Here is a 6,399-nt window from a genome sequence, read left to right on the forward strand (position 1 = left end):
TGGCTACAGTGCAACTCTTGATCTGTGGGTTGTGAGTTCAAGCCCCGTGTAGAATTAACTTAAAAAAAATTTTTTTTGACAGAAGACCATAGGGGAAGGTAATTAAAATTAATTTACCAACAGAGAGGGAGGCATACCGTAAGAGACTCTTAAATACACAGAACAAACTGAGGGTTTGGTGGGGGTTGGGGGGCGGGGAACATGGGAGATGGGCATTGAGGAGGGCACTTGTTGGAATGACCACTTGTTGGAATGGATGTTGTAAGTGATGAATCATGGGAATCTAGTCCTGAAGCTGAGACTACATTGTGTACACTGTATGTTAGCTAATGTGACGGTTTTAAAAATTAAAATATAAAAAAAAAATGAAAAAATCCAACTGCTTCCAATCACCATGATGGTCACTAGAAGGCGCCTCTCTCACTCTTTAGGGTCTGTCCTCCTCTTAGGGTTTTCACTTTGCCCACGTGTTCCTTCGTCTTGATCCCCCATAAGGCTGAATGATGATAAGGCTTTAGCATACTGACTAGTTGCACTCAGTTTCACTGATTTCTTTGGAGTCCCATTACATTTGAAACCTGTTTTCTCCCCTGTGAAATGGGCTTATAATAATACCAGCTGAAGGAAGTATCATGAGGACTGTAGAAGAATCTACACAAACATCTCTAAAAAGGCACACCTAGTGGGTGCCTAAGGATCAGATAAGTGTTAGCTGTTAATAATAACATCCATCTCCCTGGAGAGTGAGTTTCCCCAACAACTTTCCTAATTGTGTCTCAGTTTACCAGTCCTTACTTAGATGCCTCCAACGCTTGTTCCAGGTAAGAAAGAAGTGTATCTTGCATATTTACTTTTTGTGCAATACTGAATTCTAGAATCCCACTCTGATTTCCCCAAATAGGACCAACTCCAGAAAAGCAAGATGCATAGCAAATCAAGTGAAGGTATACCAGAAATCTGTGACTCTTGTGAGCTGATCTAAGTGAATGCCTTAAGGGTTACGACACGATTGGCAGGAATCGGTAAACTCATTTTTGATGAAACCCAAGTTGGCACCACACACATTAAAAGGATGTCTTGTCAAATGTGGCTTTCTGTTTTCCAACAGGAAAGTAAAAGTTTAAAAAAGCTAAAGAGCTCTGCTAGTAGGATCCCAAATTGAAGGCAAAAAGCAAAGGTAAAGAGCATAGTAAGTGCTCAAAAAGTGCTACTTGACCCCGTTCTGTGGGACTTGTGATCTTCTCCCACCCAAGCCTTTTATTTTTAGAAACATCAGGATAATTCTATGAAATGGAAGGGGGTGTGTGCTGAGAATAGAAACTGATATAATGAAAGAGATTTTATGGGTTTAAGAGCTGTGACCGAAGATATCTTTGGGATAGTGACTGCTACGTATCCCTAAATGGGACAGTGAAATCTGCATCACGAGAAGGGGTCTCCTTCTAGCTAGCTAGCTAGAAGGAGTAGGCTAGGTCCAGTGTGGACGCGGGGTGTCACTATTTTTAGAGGCGTGTGAGTCTCTGAGGCTGTCCGTGGGAGGACCTGGCTTATCTGCTGTGCTGGACAACTTAAGCTGACAAATGGGGAGAGTAGTCTGGAGGTGGTAGGCGCAGTGATGTGAGAGATGGTTCTGGTTGTGCTGCAGGCTGGTTTTGGGGGCAAAGCCCTGGGGGGTGGCCAACTCTGGGGGCAGTCAGAACACAGGGTGTGAGCCAAGAGTACAAAGAGCTTGAAGAAGGTGACCCGGAGGACTCCTGGGAGGAGGCTGACTCTGACAGCAAAGGCCAGTGTGCCCAGGATGGTGACAGCCCGATGGTCATGGGGGCAGTTGAGACCAGAGTAGTGGGCAGAGGAACCCGACTGCTGGCTACAGGACTTTGTGCCTGTGGGGAAGTGGGACAGCACAGCTGGGACCTGGATTTTGTTTCTGGGTTTAATGCCTAGAATCTCCTTGGCCCCAAAGGCCCTGATCTGCAGCTAGTGCTGAAAACCCTGAGCCTGGTTAGCATGGAGACCTGGGCAGAAGGACCCCCTGGTGCCTCCGGTCTAGGGAGAGGTAGGTGCTGGAGATAGAGCCTGTCAATTTAGGGATGGTCATGTCCGTGCCCAGGTTAGCCTGTGCATCTTGATGGGGCGGAGGGGCTGGCTTCGAGTAGCAGCGAACCTTAGTTCTGTGGTGAGATCTCATCTGTGGGAAGATCGAAGGCTTCTTGCTCCAGCGGAAGCCGGCTGCTGATGGCTTCTGCCTGAATGTCATCTGGGTAGGGAGCACCGTGCTCTCAGTATAGAGCTTCTTGTGAGGGACAATGGCTTTTGAGGAGGAGACCTCCTGAAAACTAGTCTTGACGGCACCTACCTAAGGTGGCCCTCGGAATGAAGGTCAACTCCCTGAATTCTGCTGTTGGTTACCTCCACTGAACACCTTCAGTACAGCTGCCTGATTTAGAGGATGAGGTTACAGTGTCCCAAATGCAATGCCATTACCGTGATGGTTTTTGGACCAAAATAGCAACGGGCTGGGTCAGGAGTCTTTGGCAGCTAAACATGATTCTGAACCTTCATTTTATATTAGTCAAAAACCATGAGAATTCTGTAATTTTCCTTGTCTGGTTTTCTGCACCTTGCAGTGAATAGGGGTCTAAATCATTAGGTAGACATTGTAAACTGGATTCAGAACTATGTTCTTCAATATCAGCGGCTTGAAACTTGCAGGATGCGTGTTCTTCTAAACTGCCTCCTGGATTTGTGTCTTGTGTTTCTTCTATTTGAAACTTCTGACTTTCCTCCTGAACACCAGGATAGTTTCCCCATGCTTGGTCATCCTTTGTGTCTCCGTGGAGATGTAAGTTAATGCCTAGATCCTAAGAATTTGAAAATTCTCACAGGATTCTGTTGGAGGAGGTAATGGACAGGGCATGCCCGCTGGTTGACCCTCGAGTCAGATGTTGGCAATTGAAGGCTCCTCGCCCCTCCCCTGTCCTTCGATGTATGCTCTGCCCCACCACCCCCACCATGGGAACTGTTTTCATGGACGTAGCCTTGAGAGAGTAGGATGTTGCAGAGAACATCTGGACTGGGCATGGGAGTGAAACCAGTTAGGGCCTCTCTAAAAACTTCTAAGATTCTGTTGGGCAGGTGCAGAGATCTACTCATCTTGTGGATACCCAAGACCAGGCTTGTCAGTAAGTTCTCCTGCCTATTAAACCTGCCACCTACCAGTCTGGAGTGGTCTGCCCCTTTCTTTGGTCTCTCCTGGCTCTCTGTGAGTACAAGAGCCAGTGTTTGAACCAACACTTTGTTAGAGGCTGTCTGTTTCTCTGTCCTTCACAATTATCATTAAAGACCAGCCTTGGCAAGAGTTGGTTTCATTCCCGGTAGTGGTGGTCCTTCAAGGCTTTTAGCATGGAATGGATGTGCATGAAGGACAGCAGCGCTTTAGGATATGGGATTGAGGGGAGTGGGAAATAGCACTAGCAGCACCGACAATGTGAACAGTGCTGGGAGTTCCAGGTCTCACACCACAATGTTGCCTCGCCCCACCTCCACTCGCTACCTCTGATGCTTTGCACCTGTATGTTCCCCCTTGTCTTCTTGCCACCACCACACACACACACACACACACACACACACACAAACACACACACAACACACACTCAGGCACACACACTCTTACCCACTCAGGAATCAGGTAATATCACATGGGAGAAAGAGGTGAGAACAGTGACCTGGAGAGGTTTTTTTTTTTTTTTTCCTTTTTTTTCTTTCGAGTTACTTCTGGAAGTCGTAGTTTTTAAAAAACCAATTATAGTAACTTTTTGTCATATCACCTACATATATAAGTTTGTATTGGTGATTTATAATCTGGTAGTTTCAACGCTTTTTTTTTCCCCAACTGTACTACTAGAGGATGTACTCTACCCTATTAATGACCGTGGCTTACAGCCAGTTTTGCTTCTGAGTTTTGAGTTACATAGCATAGTGTTGTTGGAGATTGGGAAAAGTAAGGGAATATGCAATCTGAGAAAACCACCTCCTTATTCTTCTATTCCCCATCCCAGAATTGTTGGTTATATGTAGCACAGAAGAAAGCAAGTTCAAGGGAATACAAAGCCATATTTACTTTTTCTGAATTCTTTTTAAAAATGTTTATTTATTTTGAGAGAGAGAGAGGCAGAGAGCGAGGGAGAGAGAATCCCAAGCGGGCTCCATCTTGTCAGCACAGAGTCCACTGTGGGGCTTGATCTCACCAACTGTGAGATCATGACCTGAGCTGAAATCCAGAGTCAGATGTTTAACTGAGCCACCCAGGCACCCCTACATTTTCTGATAATTGCCCAAGGAGGTGTCAACGACCTCATATGAAACTATCAGTAAAGTCATATGGTTCCAAAAAAAGAAATAAGAAAAGCTTAAGTTTATCAGAAACTTGCCAGGCAAGGGAGCCACTGGTTGAATAAGTTCCATCTAATAGCCCCCCCTGCCTCCGGCTCCATAGCTCAGGGGTTAGAGCACTGGTCTTGTAATAGCCCCCCCTAGGGTCTTGAACTATTGAGGTTTGTTTGTTTATGAATTATTGAGTTTTATAAAGTTTTGTTTGAATTGTTAGTCATGGGAAGAAATTAGACATGGAGATCTAAACTGAAGGTGGTCAGAATTTATAAACTAGGAGGGGTGTTGAAATCGTTTGTATCTGAATAGTTTTTCCCTGAGCTTATTCTTTGGAAACATAGGAGTCCACCGAGCAAACTGTTGCTCAAGCTGTCTTGGCTTCAACAGCCTGACTGTATTTAAAGTGTGTAGATTCTCTCTAGTTTATCTGGTTGGCTGATATAAATTCCTCACCTTTTTCTCAGTCATAATTTTTGGATACTTCAATCATGTCTATGGGACAGACCACATCCTTGACCGTGTGATCAATCTAGAGCTATGCCACTGGGTTAAGTACACAGTCATGATGGAGATCACCTGAGTTTAGTAGACATTATGTTTTGCTTCTGTCAACAAGATCAGCTGATAAAACAGCAGCTGTGTGGCAAAATTTAAGATTCTGTGTGATCATATATTTGATCATTGTGACACTAGTAAATACTGAGTTGGTAGTCTACTTCTAAGCCAAGGACGTCTACTTGAAGCCAAGAAAACAGATCTTACCTCCAATTTGAAGAGCCTGTTGAACCAGATATGGGGTATTATCCAGATTATCGGATTTTCTTTCCTTTTTTTTTTAAAGTTTATTTATTTTGGGGTCCCTGGTTAAGCGTCCGACTTCACTCAGGTCATGGTCTCGTGCTTCAGGAGTTCAAGCCCTGCATCAGGCTCTGTGCTGACAGCTCAGAGCCTGGAGCCTGCTTCAGATTCTGGGTCTCCCTCTCTCTCTGCCCCTCCCCTGCTCACGCTCTCTCTGTGTCTCTCAAAAATAAATAAACATTAATTTTTTAAAAAGTTTATTTAGTTATTTTGAAGGAAACAGAGACAGTGTTAGTAAAGGAGGGGCAGAGAGAGAAGGAGAGAGAATCCCAAGCAGGCTCTGTGCTGCCAGTGCAGAGCCCAATGCAGGGCTCTAACCCATGAAATGGCAATATCATGACCTGAGCTGAAACCAAGAGTCGAACGTTTAACCAACTGAGTCACCCAGGTGCCCCCATATTACTGAATTTTCTAATGTCTTTGTTTCCAGATCTCTTTAATTAACATTAACCATCAAAGAACAGATTTCCATAGGGATGGAAGTACATTTTTTCCTTAAGATGGCACATGGTCTGCCTTGAGAAGGCAGTAATATGTCGAGGATGGCTCTGTTTTATCCTACTGCCTGTGCAATCTTATGAATTTCTCAGGCAAGGAGATCCTTAGCCTTAGTGGCACTGTCAGGTTCTGCTGTCAATCTCTGAACCACAGCATGTAGAGTTTTTGGCACCACATTTTGGACCTTCTTTAAAGTGTGAGATGGGTATGCCTGAGGACAGAATAAAGCAGCCCAGAATTTTCTGTTGGAGTTAAAATTTGAGGTTTCAGATTTTCTATTCTTTGAAGTAAGAGGTCTAAAGACAGCTTTTTCTTAAGAGGGAAAATGAGTGAGCCAAATGGATCCACAGGGATATCAGGGAATTTCTTGACAGTGGGCATCAGTTTATTGAGATGCTAAGTCCGTGTTTAATTTGTGAGCAGTACCTAACAAGTTGGTTCCTTTCCTTTCCTTTCCTTTCCTTTCCTTTCCTTTCCTTTCCTTTCCTTTCCTTTCCTTTCCCTTCCTTTCTTCTTTTTTTTTATTTGCAGAACAAATCCATTAACAGTCATTGGGGCCATCCAGTGACCCACTTTTGGCCCAAATACCCTTATGAGGTTGTCTGATTGTGTCTTACAGGTTTCACACAAGTCAACAAGGGTAGGCGAGCACTA

Source organism: Leopardus geoffroyi, chromosome C2 (genome assembly GCF_018350155.1).
Source record: "Leopardus geoffroyi isolate Oge1 chromosome C2, O.geoffroyi_Oge1_pat1.0, whole genome shotgun sequence".
Lineage (NCBI taxonomy): Eukaryota > Metazoa > Chordata > Mammalia > Carnivora > Felidae > Leopardus > Leopardus geoffroyi.